At 47.4% G+C, this 18356-nt stretch overlaps 1 long non-coding RNA gene across 1 annotated transcript in view; it reads left to right on the top strand.

Moving 5' to 3' along the window:
• Positions 1 to 11667: 11667 nt before the first annotated feature.
• The window catches only part of LOC148107599 (uncharacterized), a 58749-nt gene continuing 52060 nt past the window's right edge, over positions 11668 to 18356 (top strand). The window contains exon 1 of the long non-coding RNA XR_015722052.1: positions 11668 to 11871. This is a non-coding gene — a long non-coding RNA (uncharacterized LOC148107599). The remainder of the gene's footprint in view (positions 11872 to 18356) is intronic.

Below are 18356 nucleotides of genomic sequence, written 5' to 3'. Positions count from 1 at the left end.
TTCAAGTGGGCACCCTCAGGCCATGGGGGCAGCTGGCGCCTGGCATGGGGCCCCTCTACCCACCCCCACAGGCTACTGCAAGGATTCAGCCCATCCCAGATGGGCCCAAAGCCAAAAGCACTCAGAGGGGGCTGCCAGTCTAGGCCCTGGCGTGGTCACTCCCTCCTAGTCCCTGCCCACTGCTGGGGAGAGGAAAAGCTGGGGGGGCGGGTTCAGCCTCTGTCATTCTGGAAGCACCTGCTTCTCTGGCCTCTGGTGAGGCTACCATGAATGGTTGGGCAGGTTGTGCACTACAAAAGGACACCTTACCACTGAAGCAAGTGGACCTGAAATCCACTTTCAGGGGATGCAGGGGCTGCATCAGCCCGGAGAGTGCTTTTCTGTGACTGTCTGCTAGGTGGGGGTACTTGGACATTGGGGATGTTAAGGGGATGACATGGGTCTTTTGTAGGAGCTCATAGACTTAGGGATGGTGTTGCCAGATATCAAACAGGAGGTCCAGTTAGGCTTCAACTTCAGATAGACAACACATACATTGTTTTAAGTACAATTATGTCCCACGCAATATTATAATGTTTGAGCTTAGCGAGGGGTGGATGAGGTCTGGTCAGATCAGACCTCCCCCAACACCCCCAGCACATAGGGCCCTGAGGGTCATGGAGAAGACTGTGGGAGGCTGAGGAGAGGTCGGCATGGCTGGAGAGGAGCCTGAGAGGTTACACTGGTGAGATGGAGTGCCGATTTGGGGTACTCAGAGTGAGATGGGGCCACACTGGAGGGTTTGAGCCTGGGGACTTGCACGGTGTAGCAGGCTCCCTCTGGCGGCCGTGTTGAGAATAGGATGGAGGGGCAGGGCTAAAGCAGGCTGACCTGTGAGGGTATCACCCCGAAGCCGGCCAGGGGACCAGGGCGGTGAGCATCAAGTTGGAGAGAAAGGGCTGATTCTGGACATAGAAACTTTTTGTTATGGAAAACACCAAATGTGTACAAAAGTAAAGATTCCTGTGTCTCCATCACCCTCTTTTGCCATCGTTATTAGCCCATGGCCAGTTTTGTTTCACCCCTCCTGGCAAATGGATTATTTCGAACCGGATCCCAGATACCACATTATTTCACCCATAAGTATGTCAGTGTCAGTGAAAGACATTTTGAAGCAGCAGCCACCAGGAATTTGCCCAAAGACTTCAAGCACCACACACACATGGAGAGAGGGGGCCCCTGACCCCACTAGGCGCTCATTGCTATGCAGTTGGTTTCCCGAATTTAGAATACTTTCTCCTAAAGCTTTCTAGTTTTCCTCCCCTAGGTTGAGTCTTCTGAGGCTTCTTCTCTCCCACCCTCCTGTCTGCACTCTCTCCTAGCATGACGCTCCTCAGGCTGGGGTCTTGGGACCCTGGCATTGACTTTCCACTGGAAGCCCCTGCCTTCTCTCCAGACCTTACAGCAGCCTGAAGCCTCCCCTCTTTCTGGTCCCTGTGCCCGGAAAAGACTGTCTGGTATCTGGCATGAAGGCTCCCTGGGTCGTCAAAGGCACCACTCCCTGGGAACCCAGGAAATGCAGGTGCTCTGGCTGAAGGTAAGGGAAACACCCCAGAAGTCACAGGATGAGGTATTAGGACACAGATTCAGACACTGAAACCCTAGTACGTGCAGGGAGGCTCTTTGCTTTCCAGAATGCCACCCCCTCCAGGAAGCAGCCTGGCTCTGCTTCCAATTTACCAGGAGACTTTGGTTAGGTCCCTTTCCCTCCCTGGCCTGGAGAAAGGAACCAATTCAGTATGCAGGGTTTCTACCTTTTCCCTACTCTCAGATTCTGCACCCCCAAAATCCCTGGGATGGGAGGAGCCCGGGGGGCAAAGCTGGACGCAGGGAAGAGCTGCTGGGGACATGCTAACTTCTGACTCACCTGCACACACACATGGAGCCCTGTGAGGCTCACCTAGCATCCCCCAGGTTGAGGAAAGCGAGGTACAGAGAAGTAAAAATGCTTGACTAGTGTCCCCTAGTTCGTAGGCAGCACAACCACGCCTTGAGTCTAAGGTCAAACGTGCAGCGTTGGTGCCCGGGGGCCTCTGTGGTTTTTGAACATCCCTCCCACCCCTGCCACCAGGGCTGAGGCCCATCTGCCAACATAGTCCGTACTGCAGTCACACTGCTGCCTCAGAGCCTCCTGAAGCCTGGAGCTCCCGGCAGCCTCCTCAGCATGGGACCAGGAGGCCAGCTCACCTTCCTGTTCAGTTCTCTTTCTCTCACCCATACCTCCCGTGGCCTGGTGCTCAGTGGGCACCAGACACACCTTGAATTTCTCTCATTTAATCCTCAGCAGCCGAGCGAGGTGCTATGCCCATTTCGCGGATGTGAAAACTATGCTCAGAGAGGGGCCGTGACCCACCCAAGGCCACACAGCTCCACAGTAGTGCGGACAGAATTGAAACCAGAGTTTTCTGAGTCCAGGTGCTTCTTCTACTACACTGCAAGAACTGGCTTAGAACAGAAACGTGTCTCACGACCCAGTGCCATGTGGTTGTCCTGGCTTTGGCATCGTTTTTGCCCATAACTCTTTTGTATTGTTTCATCTGGTGATCCCACTTGATCTTTCTCATAACCACGAGAGGCAGGTGTGACTACCATTTGGCTTTTCCAGATGAAATGCCATACGTGCCCCTGGGGAGACTGTTTCAGAACTTCCGGAATCTTCCCCAAGGCTTGCGTTGCACTGTTGCTTGGGCCTCGGATGCTTACGTTCTTCTAGCGCCCCCTACAGCCTGTCAATGACATTGACTCACCCTGCTGGGTCATTGAGAAAGTTTTCCTTGAAAAGTTTTTTCCCCCCTTTTAACCCCAAACCTCCCTCAGTTGCCACATCTGGGCCTTCCGCTCGCAAGTTTGGACCCACCTCGTCTCTCCCTCATCCACATGTTTAGCAAGAGTTGAAACACAGTTGTCTTCTGCGACTTCGTCTTTAAGAAACGAGGAAGTTACAGAGGATCCACAAAACCGGGGAGGTGGGCACGCTCAAGAACCCCAAGAATGAGTGTGGGTTTCCGCGGCCGGGGAACTCTTTGGAATGAGATTAGACTGAGGGTCCTCCAGGGAAGGACTGTGTCCCCTCCACAGCCCCCACACACTGGGATGAGGTCCCTCAGAGCAGCTCTGGGGCAGGGAGTAGGTGGAGTCGGCTCTGGACCCTGCCCCACACCTGCACTCACTCCTTACCTTGCTTCAGCCCCCCTCTCCCCAACAGTGACCAAACTATATCCGAAGCGAATCCCAGATGTCTTATCATTTCTTTCACAAATATTCAATATTACCTCTAAAAGCTAAGGATTCTTTTTTTTTTAAGCCACAATACCCTATCACTCCTAACACACGTGCCATCATCATACTTCATATCATCAAATATTTAACCAGTAGTCAGTGTTCACATTGCCCTGATTGCCTCATGAATGCCATAATTGGTTTTTTGTTTGTTTGTTTTACAACTTTTTTGTTTGAATCGGGGTGCAGTAAGGTCCACACATTGGGACTGGAGTGTGTGTGTCTTTAAGTCACTTCACTTGGAAGTCATGCGGAATAGTTCTCGGCTTTGGGAGTCTATCACCAAATCCATGCATAGATTCATTGGTTTCATTTTGCTCTCTGCTTTTATGAATTGATTGAAAATGTTTACATTTGTTGTTGGCTCCAAAGACGATCCTACACAGTAAAGAATATTCAGAGAGGTCTAACTTTCTTGAGTGTCCCTGCACCCACTCCCCTCTCTGCCTAAGTATTAATTTTTAAAAATTATGTTCTAGTCTTACATTGATATCTACATGTGTCTTCCACATAATACACGTGTATGTACATATATCCCCGTATCCCTCCCTCCTTTTCTCAGAGGAATGTTAACACATGAACACGCAGTCACGCTTTCCTCCCCCCTTGCTTCCTTCGCGGTAAATCTCGCCGGCGATCTTCCCCGCAGGTGTCTGTCCGGATCTTCCTCGTTCTTCTTCACGCCGGACCCCTCCATTGTGCTGATAAGCACAGCCCCCTGCTGATGGACATTTTCCTTGTTTCCTGTCTTGTGCTGTCAGTCAAAAGTGAAAGGCAGTCCAAAGCGGTGTACTTCCCATCTTTCGGGATGCCTGCCGGAATTGGTTTACAGCAATGGGATTCCTGAGTCACAGGTCAAATGCACGAAGTTTTGCTAGCTTTTGCCTCAGTCCCCTGCAAAGGGATCACACCCGTCACACAGCCGTCAGCCGTGGAGGACAGTGGTGGTTTCCCCTCCCTCCCCAGCAGAGTGCGTTGCCAAACTTCTGGATTTCTGCCAATCTGATAGGTGGGAAGTGGTATCTCAGACTAGTTTCCATTTGCATTTCTTTCATTTGAGCGTGTTGACCATACTTCCTATGGTTCAGGGCCATTTGCATTTCTTTTCCTGGGATTTGTCTGGCAATATGTTTAGCCCATTTTTCTGGGAGGTTGTTGGTTTCTCCTTTCTACTTTTCGAAGTTTGTTATAAATGGAGGCGTTAATCCCTTGCCTGGGATAGAGGTTCAGGTATCCCTTCAGTGGCTCATTTGTCTTATTTGTTCACTGGTTCATTCTTCTCAAGCCCTGGACTCTGGAGATAGAGTGGTGAATACGGTGGCCCCGAGCAGCTCCACCACCACGCACAGCCCAAGTTAGAACCTTGTTCCCATCCTGGACGCTTTCTACCCCAACCCCTTCCCGTGGTGTCCTTTCTGCCCCCGGAGCCCTGGCCTGCTGCCTGGTGACCACTCTTCCCCTGTCCTGCCCTGCTCAGGCCTTTAGCGCCTTCCAGTCTGAACTCAGTGAGGGCCAGAAATGAGCCTGATTGTCTCTGTATCTCTCCCTACATGCCTAGCAATGATGGATGAGGAAGTGAAGAAAGGGAGAGGAAATGAATGAATGAATGAATGAATGAGTGAATAAATGAATCTTATGAGCATAAAACCACCTTTGGTCCAAGAAACCAAGTCAGAGGGGAGCTTGGAAAAGTCCCTTCATGATCAAAGTTTCTTTATCCCTTGCCTTCTCTTCCGATCTAATTAAAATCAGAATGCTACTCTTTTTTTTTTTTTTTTTTTAAGAATTGCTACTCTTGGGCGCCTGGGTGGCTCAGTCGTTAAGCCTCTGCCTTCAGCTCAGGGCATGATCCCAGGGTCCTGGGATCGAGCTCCGCATTGCATTGGCCTTCCTGCTCTGCGGGAAGCCTGCTTCTTTGCTCCCACTCCCCCTGCTTGGGTTCCCTCTTTCTCTGGCTGTCTCTCTCTCAAATAAATAAACAAAATCTTAAAAAAAAAAAAAAAAAAAAGAAAGAATTGCTACTCTTTAAATCGCTCGCAGACAATATATTAAGTCTGTTTCATCTCATGATTTATTTATTTATTTAAGATTTTAAGCAATCTCTACACCCAGCATGGGGCTAGAACTCATGACCCCGAGACCAAGAGTCGCAAGCTCCACCAACAGAGCCAGCCAGGAGCCCCTCATTTCATGATTTAAAAGAATGTCTGCTTATTGTCAAAAATGTGGAATTACAGGGAGGTACAAAGAAGAAAATAGATATAACCCGTGGTCCAGAGTAAGCCACTGTGAACATTTTGGTGTATTTCCATTCAACTTTCTTCTTTAATTTACATTTTTTGGGTCTGTTTTAAATGTATCTACATATGTGTATATGCTTACAGATACATGTACCCCTTTTAACATTCTAACATACCTCATGGCATTAAATTTCAGCACATGATCATAATTTTAAATGATATAATATGCCATGCAGTGAATGTATCATATCCTAGCTAACCTTTTCCTCCGTGTCCTTATCTGTAAAGTGGAGATACCGTGTGTCTACTCTGTAAATTCCTTGTGAAGGTTAATTGTGGTCCCAGGCATGGCAAGCACTCCACGGGTGTTAGACATTGTCATTATTGTTATTACTATATCCTAATTGTGGACATTTAAATTCTAACCTCATTCTATTGCAAAGAACTCTGTAATGAACCTCTCTGGCTCAGGGCACTTTTGTGGGGGCCTCAGAGAGGTCGCTGCACCCGCACCCTCACAGTGAGCATGAGGTGGACAGAGTGTGCAAGGTGTACTGGGGAGAGCAAAAGTTAGGATGGCAGATATATGCTACTGGGCGCCTGGGGGCAGGGGAGTCCGGGCAGTGGGGAGCAGTGTCCGCAAAGGCTCAGAAACCTGAAAGACGTGGCAGTTCTGAGCAGCTGGGCGTGGCAGCCATGCTCGTCCCTACTTTACCCATGGGGCAGTTGTGACCCAGGAAAGGAAAGCAACTTGTCTGACCACAGGGATGGGAACCAGCTTTGGACCTCCTGACTCCCTGACCAGCACTCCACACAGGCCGTGGGCCATCCCACCCTCCCTAAGAACGTCTGTCGCTTGAAGGGAGGAGGAGAGGAGAAGAAGAGCTGAGGGAGAAACAGTTTGGGGTTTGGGCAGCCGGCAGGCCCGTGAGCTCCCGCCTAGTCAAGGCTCAGCTGTCCTGCAAGACTAGGCTCAGCTCCGTTCACCTCCTTGTCGTCTGGAGGCCTCGCAAATGCAGACCGTCAGGCTGGGGACTGGCAGGTCTCCAGAGGCCCCACCCTCACCCCCCACCCCTCAACCCAGCCCCTTGTAGACAAAGGCTGGAAAGTCCCGGGGCCCCTGCAAGTTACCAGCCAGAGCACATAATTCAGCCGCAGCCTGCCCTGTGTTTATTTTTTAAAAGACTGTGACCATGACACCCAGGGCTTCTGCCAAGAGGGAGGAGCCTGAGCAGGTCCAGAAAGAGTTGGGGGGCTTGAGCGGCATGAAGGTTCAGGGCCTTCCAGGTCAGGCCAGCCCGAGGCACAGATGCCGACAAGTGAAATTTGAGGACTCTTGCCTGTTACCATTCAAGGTCCACCATTAAAATGGATTCTGTAGCATCTCAAAGGCTTTCTAAGCATCAAAAAATTAGTCATTCTTGGAAAGGAACACTTCTCCCCTTCTGAGGGCTGAATTTGAGAGCACTGTCTGCAACAGTAGCCTCATGGCTGCATGGTCCAAACACGTGTGTAATTCTCTTCCACATACTGACGAGCTCCTGCCCCTGCTGTTTCGAGAAGATAGACCAAGGACTAGGAGATGGCAGTCCCACAATGGTGGGAGGTCCCCACTCTAGGCCTTGGACATTTTCTGCTAAGAGGACCTGACGTTTCTCTGAAGGGTCATTGTAAGTTAAACCTCAGATTCAGAACATATGAGTGGGAAGGGATCCCAGAGGTGTTTGGCCTTTCCTCTCGTGGGCAGAAGGAGTGTAGGAAGACCTCAGAGATGGGTGGGGAGGGACTTAACCACACCAGCTGGTGGGGGAGCGGGGATGAAAACACAGGTCTCCTGATTGTAGTGCCAACTCTCTGGGACCATGGTGTTCCCCTCAAAGAGCAGTGGGGGACATTCAGCAGCAACTGGGGTTGGGGGGTCAGGGGAGGCTCTGAGCCAGGCACTGGGTGTGTCAATGAGGGGCTCATAGTCCCCTCCCCCTCTTGAGGGGCTGTTAGAGGCTGAGACATCTGAATGGGTTGGGTAGAGGGCTGGCAGGGGCGGGTCCCGAGAGCTGTGGAGAACAGGGTGGAGAGACACGGGAAAGTTGCCAGCGGGAGTTATATAAAAGGTTGAGGGCTGGATGGGATCTCATTACCAGGAGAGGTAGAGAAGGGGTGGTCCAGGAGTGGGGAGGAGGAAGGTGACATCCCGAGAAAAGGAGGTAGACCTTCCTACCCCTAGCTGCAGTGAGTCCCTGGGGCTGTAGCCAGGACCCCAGTATCCAGTGCAGACCTCCCCCTTCAGGGCCCCAGGAGTCTATGCATCACCTTTAGAGCGCCGTATGCGTTTATACAGAGATCGGTAGGACACGGGTATTTTGATCTAAAAGAGTGAGAGTGAGCATCTAATGGTGGCAAGGCAGGCGTTGTGCCAGGTGGTGAGGAAGACCCTTCCGGAGCAGAGGTAGCGTGGATCTGTGTGTGCTGTGGGGGCAGCGGGGAGCTGCTTTCTCAGTCGTCATTCTCTTGACTTTCAAATTGCAGTTTAAGAGCCATCTGTTCACATTCAACTGTTGAGATGGCTACTCTCTCCTCCTGGCACCTTGATCATGTTCTGCCCCTCCCCCATCCCCCCTGGCTCTCTGAGCCTCGGTTTCCCCACATGTAAAATGAGGCAGGTGGCCTTGTTGGTCTGTGACGCCCCTTCAGCCTGGGGCTGGTTCTTAAGCGCAGTCTCAGGCTCTTTGCTGGGATGTCAGAGGCGCCCTCTGGTGGCCATCATTGTCCATGCAACCTGGGAACAGGCTCTGCTCCTTGCCTGGCCCTCTGAGAGTCTGTGTCTGTGGCTGTGTGTGTGTGTGTCTGTGTATTGGGAATGGTACACAGAGGATGTGTCAGGCTTGGGAGACATAGAATGCAGAGCTTCCCTGACTCTCAGCCCCTGATAAAATCACAGACAGAGAGGTAGGGCCATTTAAAACAAAGGTGAAGACTGCCAAAACCTTCCTGGGGCCGGCCTGGGACACCCAGGGTTGCAGGATTCCCTGGGCCACCCATCTTGCTAATAGATGAGCATTACTCCTGTGCTCAAAATCTCATCCTGTTGTCCCTCTGCTAGAGAGGGCAAATATCAAACTCCTGACCAGGGCATTTACTATCTTCCTAAAGGTCTCTGCTTTGTCACCCAATGGCCTCATTTTTACTCTTTTCCTTCTTTCCTGTCCCATTTCAGGTGAACTATTCCATCCTTTCCCAACTCCTAGCCTCTCCTTATGCTGGTCCTTTTCCCCAGAGTGTCCTACCCGCTCCTTTGGTCCCCACCTCATCTTTCAAAAGTTGCCAAATATTACCTCCCCTAGGAAGACTTCCTGGATTTTTCCACTTGGATCTGAGCTCTCCTTCCCCTGAATATCCTGATAACTACACCTGTCTACACCTGTCTCCTTGGATGTAGAGAGTTTCCCCAGGTAACTCAGGTCAAAGATGTCCAGTTCTTTAGTCCCTCCCTGGGAATGGCTCCATGTCTGCTCGTAACTGAGTCCTTTCAAACACTGAACCCTCCCCACTGGCATCCAGGCTGTCCTCTGCAGTGCCCTGACTCCCACGAGGAGTCCACCTACCTTGGTACCCTTAGCTTTTTCCAACTCTTGTGGAAGGAGGTCTGGTGGTAGAGGAGAAAGACATGAGCCCTAGCTCAGACTCTTGTTGGGTCCTAACTTTCAGAAGGCAAAGGGCTACCCAGTACATAGGCTCCAGCTGCTGAGCTGTGTATGGGAGGCGGTTTCTGCCTGCCTCAAATTGAGAGTTAGACCCCACTGGTCTGGCTCTTTCCTTCAAAGACAGAAGTAGTAACTGTAACCCTAATAGTTAATACTTCTGGCTATTTGTAGAAGTCTGAGATTATCAATATGTTGTGTGCTGTAACATGAAATTCTCACACAGCCCATTCATAGATGAGGAAGCAGGGAATCAGAGATGCTAAGTAACTCACTCAAGGTCACACAGCTTGGAGTGGGAATGCTCAAACTCAGACCCTGCTTTCCAAGTGTCTCCAAATCCTGTGCAGTTTCTGGAATACTCTGCTGTCGCTGTGACTTGCACATAGTAAGTGCTTGATAATAAAACACAGCCATAAACAAATATATAACTATCTCTTTCTGCTAGCCTTCCAGTCGCTTCAGTCCCACACCTTCACCTCTATGTGAGGAAAGAGTCTCAGAATTGGGATTGTCTGAGAGAGGAGTAGCTTCAGGGGCTGAAGCAGGAGGTGGTGCCTGCATCCCAGGAGGGGTGAATTCCTTGAGTGTGGGGGTTGGGGGGTAATGGGGCCTGGGCATGGTGAGGACAGGCAGGCACCTGCTGGGCCACTGTCGCAGTTGGTGTGTGGCTCACTGATGTCCCATCACTTCAGGAGTCAAGGTGTGGCTGCAGGGTAAGGACTGGAATTAATCCAGGTTCCCTGAGAAGCAGATGCCAGGGAAGGATTAGACGTGCAAGAGGTTTATTAGAGGACATATCTGCGAGGGGAAGCGCGGGGTGCTGGGGAGGCTGAGACGGCGGCAGACCACGATCCCGATCTGACCCCGGTGAAGGAGGCAGGGAAGGAGGAAGGCAGGCAGAAGGGGCAGTGTTTTTGACCATAGAGCACTTCGAAGAAAGTTTGGCAAGGCCAACGTTGGGGGCGGGGGTCCTCTGGCCAGGGGGCCTGAAGGCGGGGTCCTGCTCTCCCTGGGAAGGGGTCTCCTCTGTAGTCCTGCGAGCTCAGTCACCAACTTGTGGGGATCCCCGCCCCTGCAGGCACACGACCGGGCTGTGTGTCTGGGGTGGAGAGACGGGCGTTGTGGGCGAGGGGGAGGAAAACCCTCTCTGGCCTAGAGCTGGTGTGAATGCCGTGTGGGCGGGCCGAGGCGTGCGTGCGTGTGTGTCCGCACACGCCCCTGCGCGCTTCTTTCTAAGTCGTAATTCTGTTGACTCCTGTTCACATCCAACCATGGAGGTGGTCATTTCCTCCCCTCTCCTTCACCTTGACTTGGTCACCTCCCTCTGAGTCTCAGTTTCCCCACATGTAATATGAGGCACGTGGACTTGCTGCTCTTCAAGGCCTGAAGCGCAGCTGCTGAAGCCACTGGTTAACTATGCTCCCTGGTCAGAGAGCTGAGAGGGGCGTCCTCACGCGCCCCCACGGGCCAGCCCCATCCCACCGGCCTGGCCCCAGGGGAGAGCCATCAGCGTCCACAGCTGCAGGGAGGGAAAACGTGCGCCTCCCCACAGCCCAGGAGAGAAGTTGATTGGCCCAGCCTGTGTCACGTGTCTAGCTCCGGTCCAATCAACTATGGCCAGAGGGTGGAACCACTTGCAGCTGCTCACGAAGCGGGGCTTTGGCGCTTGCTCTCCGAAGTGAAGGTGCTTGCCTTGGAGTAGGGGCGCTTGCGCGGCAGGTGAGGAAGTGGGAGGTGTAGGTGGCACCCTGGCGGGACGTGTCCTCTCAGCGTGACACACCTGGTACCTCCGCAAGGCCAGGAGATGGACTTTTGTTTTTCCCAGCGCTGCGGCGTGCACACTGCCTGGCCCCTAGGAGTGTCCGGGCGAGCATGCCCTGCTCTTGCCCACCCTGAAAGGCTGACCTCTGCTGGCCACGACGGACACTACACCTACCCCGTGGCCACCACCCCAGGGCGGGAACACAGGGATCTGTCTTCCCATTAGCCTAGAAGCCCCTGGTAGCTGGGGACACTGCAGGTAAATAGCCCAGGCTCTACTTTTGGGCTCAGATGTGGCTCTTCCACTAACTCGAGCAAGTTCCTTTCCTCTTTAGGGTGTTTCCCTCATTTGTCAAGACATCCCACTGAACCGGTGCGGAAGAGGCTATGTGGTATGCAGGTTGGGGGCTCAACCTTTGAACTGATTTGAATCCAGCTTCTCCAGTTACTTGCTGTGTGACCTTGGGCGAGTTATGTAATCTCTCGAAGCCTCAATCTGCCTATCTATAAAATGGGAAGGAAGGAGAATTTCTCTTTTGTTCTCTAAAAGGTGTTGTGATGATTCAATAGGAGAATGCATGGAAAGCTCTGAGCATGACATCTGGCATTACAGCATTACTGGCATACAGGCAGTATGCTGGGGGCATGCTCATGGAATATCCCTTATCCCTCACCTCTTCCCCAGCCCCACCTCTCACAGCACCCTGGCTAATGGGCTAACCAGTGATTGGTGTCTGGCCCACAGTGGGGACTCAACCATGCATGAAGAGTGAGAATGCACTGCAGACCTCCTCCCTGGGTGGCCTCAACCTCATCCATTCAGCTTTTATCAAGTATTCCTCACCTAGCAGGTAAGTCTCTGCTCCGAAGGGTTCCCAGGCATTTCTGCACAGGCAGGATGCATTCTACTGTGTGAACACTCACTGCAGGCTTGGGAGGAGCCTGTCTTAGATGTCTGATTATCTGGATTTAGGTCCACTCTTTGCTACTCATTCCCTATTTGCCCCTCCTCCCCCCCAACTAAAGAAAGATTCCATGAGCTGGGGAGGGAGAGGAATCATAGGGGAAGTGAGAAAAAAGGATGGATCCCCCAGTTAGGTCTGGGGATCCAAAGAGGGAGAGGCCTTGGACCCCTGGTGCAGCCAAAGAGGTGGGAGGAGCCTGGACCTCCTTGTACCACAACAGGTGGTGGAGTGGAAATGGAAGTTGTCCAATGGGTACACCCAGGGAGATGGGCCTGATGCAGCCTCCCAGAATTGCCAGGAGCAGCAGAAGGTTTCTGGGTGCCCAGGAGGGATTCCTGTAGCCTGCAGTGGGGTGGACTCAGGAATGTGTTTCTGATATGCCCAAGAGTGTGGCACAGACAAGGCACAGAGGGCAGGAAGACCCAGAGAGGCTGAGGTGCAGCCCAGAAGGAGACCGTACATCATCAGTGGGCGCCAGTGTCTGATGTCTAGATGTCTTAGGGAAGAACAGCAAGACGGATGACCAAGAAATGGATCTCCCTCGTGTTCCTCCTACCTCACCTCAGTACTACGTAATTCCCACCCCCGTCCAAGAGCTGAGGTATAGCCTTCACTAAGATTAGGTGTCCTCCGTCCAAGTAAAATGAGGGCTCAAAAAAGAAATATGTACAGGTTCACACAGGTGAGACAAGGTATTGAAATTCTCAAACCAAATGGAATCTGGGTTAGAAGAGAGATCTTAAAATAGGGGATGAACAAAAAAGGGGATGAAAAAGTATACAGGAAACAGTAGGAAGGAATGGATAGTTAGCTAAATCTAAATGAATGAGGACATGATTAATTTGTTTTAAATGGGGATTCTTGAAAGGCCATCCTGTAAAGGAAGACCTATCAAGAGTCAGAAATGAAGCAGGGAAGTTTGCACTGTCCGGTATGGTAGCCACTAGTCACATTTGTCTCCTTGCATTTAAACTGATTAAGATTAAATAAAATTCAATATTCAGTTCCTCAGTTGCACCCACCATTTTTGCAGCATTCAATGGCCATGCCTGGCTAGTGGCTACTGTACTGGACAGGGCAGATATAGCACATTTCCATCATTGCAGAAAGTTCTTTTGGACAGTGGTGATCTAAACTATTGGCAAATCCGTGGAGGGGAAAGGATGTTTTGTAGCCTGGAGAATGAAAGTATTCTAAAGATCTTCTAAAAGGATAGGGGGAAGTGAACGAACAAAACTGGCAGCAAAATTGAAAAGAGGGTAGAATTTCTAAATAAACAAGTGACCATGATGGTGGTTGTGGGGTTTGACATAAGGAATAAAAAGAAATTTGACCAAGCCAGCAAAGGGAAAGGAGAAAGAGGGAGGAAAAATATGATCAGTAGTAAATATGAAATTAGGTGGGAGAAATAAAACTAAGTTCATTAGCTATCATAATCATTACGGTCTGGATGAATTCCCCTATCAGAAATCAAAGATGCCATTTCCGGTAGATATGTAGAGAAATATCCCCTGGGACAAAACATCTAAAATGCCGAATACATTTTTTAAAAATATAGTTTTTTTTTTTTAAAGATTTTATTTATTTATTCGACAGAGATAGAGACAGCCAGCGAGAGAGGGAACACAAGCAGGGGGAGCAGGAGAGGAAGAAGCAGGCTCATAGCGGAGGAGCCTGACGTGGGGCCCGATCCCATAACGCCAGGATCACGCCCTGAGCCGAAGGCAGACGCTTAACCGTTGTGCCACCCAGGCGCCCCTAAAAATATAGTTTTAACAACATTGCTTAGATGGCAAAAAATAAGGGAAATGTCAGTCAGTGTTCAGAAGCATCCAGAAATCTTGAGTCCGTAGAGGTAAATACATTTTGGAGCTAGCATTTGCCCAGAGGATATCTGCCTATTCCTAGTGATCCAAAGTCTGGGTTTAGCAGGCTATATAGCTCATGGCATAGAAGATAATTCCTGGGGCATAAGCAAGTTAGGAAATAGTTGAGAAGACCTCTATATACAGCTAAGATCCCAGAGGACTAGTTAACTAGGGAGAAAGAGTGTCCACAGAGATTTGCCTGCCTCTGTCTTCACTGGAGTTGGAGCAGAAGAAAGAAAGGTCTTTCCTGAGAATCTCTAGGATAAGCCCAGTTTCGGGTGGGTCTGGTGCCAGAATTCACCCTGCCTATTGCCCCTGCATTCCCCTGCTCAAAAAACAAAACAAAACCTAAGTAAAAAATGAAGTTTAAAGTATTCCCCAGATGCCTGATGAAGCGATTGCAAATGCTCCCTGGAGAAACACATTTTAAATCTAGGCTTCAAAGAATTCTCACACATAAACTTCCAAGGAACAGGAGGTCATACTAAAAAAAAAAAAAATCATTAAACAGAAGAGAAAATAAGCTACATGAAATGAGAGTCAGCAGAAAACAACATTGCTGAATCAGACCAACAGCAACACTGACTGAAGATATTGAAATTATCTGTTATAGAATGTAAAATAATTATGTGTGGTTTGTTTAAAATAATTAAAGAAATGATTGAACGTATGACAAAAAAATGAGAGAGTATCAAAACTGATCAAATGATTCTGAAAAAGAACCACATAGAATTTCTAGAAATGACAAGCAATTGGAAGGGAAGCCTAATAGATGAAAGATTGGTTCTGGGAAAGATGGAGTAAACACAATCTGCTTTGTCTCCTCTGAATGCATTTATAATCCCTGGACAGAATGTGTGGACCATTGAAAAGTAAATGGTAGTTAATAGATCAGAGAAAGAAACAAGAATTTGAAGTACAACCGAATTGCGTTGAGTTTCTCATTTTTTCCCTCCAGTATTGGCTGGCCTGGACTCAAAGGCAGCCTGAAATCTAGAAGCGTGTACCACATATATGCAGAAAGAGCTTCAAGAGAGCAAATAGAGTTTTCTTTCTGGCCTGAAGACTAGGAAAGGGACTCCTAAGAATCAGAGGGAGAAGGAAGTTTTCCCTGTTTCTTTTTTCTTTTTTCGATCTCACCTATGCCAGTCCCATCAGTCTTGCAGTAGCAGTAGTGGCAGTGGTGAGGGTAGCATCAGCAAGTAGATACCTAAAATCCTGAGGGAAAGAAAATCTTCTATTAGAAGACATGTGAACACGAGAGCTTGAGCAAATTCCTGTTGCTGTCTTCTCTCTTTGTCCTCCCACTGTCTAGTCCCAGACACAGATGTGGTCATAAGAAGGGCATAACAAAGCTGAGAAACTAAAGCCCCAGATTTCTGGCTGGGAACTGGGATGAGAGGACCCAGGGAGCCAGGAAGTTTTGGGGTGATTGTGGAGAGGAGAGAGCACCAGAGAGCAATTCCATAACTTTGTGTGTAAACCTCTGGGGTCACTTCCAAACTGTGCATGTGTCGATCTGATGCTAGACGGAATATGAAAGATTTTGAGAACTGAACTATGGGGCAGACCAGCACCCAGTTTTCAGACTGGTGTTGCACATGTAGGACACATTTGAATAGCACTGTGAAAGGCTTTGAAAATTGAACTGATATTGGAACCAGAGCCTACAAAGAGTAGGTTGAAGCTTGTGGTTGAACCTCGCTTCAATCATTTGTCTGCTAATATATACTTTTTTAATCAACATTCTTCTTAGTATTTAAACAAGACCCAGAGTCGTATAACATGGTATTCAGAATGTCCAGGATACAGTTGAAAGTGACTTGGGATATGAAGAACTAGAAAAATCCCAACTCACAGCAAAAAGGCAATCAACGGCCATCAACCCCAAGAAAGCATAGATAATGAAATGATCAGAACACAACTTTAAAGCTTCTACTTTAAGAAGTGAGTATGAACACTCTTGAAATGAATGAAAAAATAGAAAGTCTCAATAAAAAACAGAAGATTTGAAGAAGAACCAAATGGAAAATACAGAACTGGAAAATACAATAATCAAAATTTAAAAATAACTGGATGGGCTCAATAATGGAATAGAGATGACAGAGGAAATAGTGAACTTAAAGATAGATCAGTAGAAATTATTCAATCTGAACAATGGAGAGAAAAAAATTGAAAAATTGGACAGAATCTCAGGGGCCCTGTGGGACAATAGTAAAATGTCAAATATTCATGTCTTTAGAGTCCTCAAAGGAGTGGAGAGAGAGTGCAGTTCAGGAAATAGTAATAAAGAAATAATGGCTGACAACTTCCCACATTTATAGGTTCAAGAAACTCAGCAAACCTCAAACAGGATCAACTCAAAAACATCACCTCCCAGGTACAAATGTTTGGTTACAAATGTAATCAGATGTTTTTAAACTAAAGACGAAGAAGAAAATCTGGAAAGTAGTCAGAGAAAATGTGCTTTATCTATAGGATAACATATATTTGAATGACTGTTGATATCTCATCAGAAACTATGAAGGCTAAAAGGAAATGAAATAACATTTTGGAAGTGCTGAAAGGAAAGATCCACCAACCCAGGGTTCTATACCCAGAGAAATTATCCTTTAGGATTAAAGGTGAAATAAAGATATCCTCAGATGTAAGACAACTAAGAGCCTTTGTTGTCAGCACACCTGTTCTAAAATATATACTCAAAGAAGTTCTTCAGATGGAAGGGAGATGATACCATGGGAAACTTGGAGCATTAGGGATGAAGGACAAACAACAGAAATGGTAAATATCTGGGTAAATGACTGCTCACCTTCTCCTGAGTTTTCTAAAATATGATTGACAGTTGAAAGCAAAAATTATGACTTTTCTGATGACGTTTTCAATGTAGATCTAATGTGTAAGACAGCTATAATATAAAGAAGGGCGGATAAAGGGACTTAAATGGACATTTAAGGTAGAAAGTATCTGTCCAAAGTAGACAGTGAAAAGTTGAGTATGTAAGTTGAAATCACCAGAAAATTATCAAAGAGATACAGTAAAAAATTCAATAAATTAAAATGGAATACTAAAAAATGTTTAAATGACCCAAAGAGAAAAGGAAAGAGGAGACAGAGGAACAAAAACCAGAGAGAACAAACAGAAAATAAATAATAAAATGACAGCCCTAAATTCAAAGATATCAATTATTACATTAAATCTAAGTGGATTAAACATCCCAATTAAAAGACAGAGATGATCAAAATGGATTTATTTTTTAAAGATTTTATTTATTTGACAGAGAGACAGCCAGTGAGAGAGGGAACACAAGCAGGGGGAGTGAGAGAGGAAGAAGCAGGCTCCCAGCGGAGGAGCCTGATGCGGGGCTCGATCCCAGAATGCTGGGATCACGCCCTGAGCCGAAGGCAGACGCTTAATGACTAAGCCACCCAGGCGTCCCATCAAAATGGATTTAAAAAACCAAGATACAACTATATGCTGCCTGCAATTATACTGATATAATGATATAGATAGATTAAAAGACTAAGACATATATACTAAAAACCATTGAACAGTATTCTTTTTAAATAGGTGAATTTATGATACATGAATTATATCTCAATAAAGCAGTTAAAAAAATTAAGATACATCATGTAAACACCAATCAAAAGAAAGCTGGAGTGGCTACATTAATATTGAACAAAGTAATCTTCAGAGCAAAGAAAATTACTAGGGATAAAGGGACCCAGGACATCACAATAAAAGGGCCAGTTCATCAAGAAAGTATAACAATCCTATAACAATCCTAAGTGTGTATGCACCTAGTAACAGGACTTCAAAATACATGAGGCAAAATCTGATTAAGCTGAAAGGAGAGTGGAAAACTCCACAGTTGCAGGTAGAGACTTCACTATTCCTTGCTCTGTAATTAACAGAAAAGGTAAATAGAAAATAGCAAGCATATACAAGAGCTGAGCCATAAACCAACTAGAACTAATTGACAGCGATAGAACATTCAATCAAAACCCAGTCGAAAACAAATTCTTTCCAAGTGTGCAAAGAACTTACATTAAAGAAGACCACATTTTGAGTCATAAAGCAAGTCTTAACAATTTAAAAATGACTGAAATCATACAAAGTATGTTATTTGATCACAATGAAATCAAACTAGAAAATTATAGCAGAGAGATAACTGGAAAATCTCTAAACACTTTGAACTTAAAAAAACACACTTTTAAATAACTCACGGGTCAAAAGGAAAGTGTTACGGAAATTAGAAAATATTCTGAACGGAATAAAAAGAAAACATACCAGAATTGTGAAATGCAGCTTGAACAATGCTTACAGGGAAATTGATAGCATTACATGGTTATATTAGAAAAGAGGAAAGATTTCAAATCAACAATCTAAGCTTTCACTTTCAGAAACTGGAACAAGAAGAGAAATGTAAACCCAAAGCAAGCAGAAGGAAGAAATAATAAAGACAAAAGCAAAATTAAATGAAATTGAAAATAAAATAGAGAAAAT

This window comes from Ursus americanus, chromosome 28 (assembly GCF_024610735.1).
Source record: "Ursus americanus isolate L20-20 chromosome 28, mUrsAme1.1.p, whole genome shotgun sequence".
Classification (NCBI taxonomy): Eukaryota; Metazoa; Chordata; class Mammalia; order Carnivora; family Ursidae; genus Ursus; species Ursus americanus.
The sequence above is the reverse complement of the archived record's forward strand: the minus strand, read 5'-3'. Positions and strand labels throughout refer to the sequence as shown.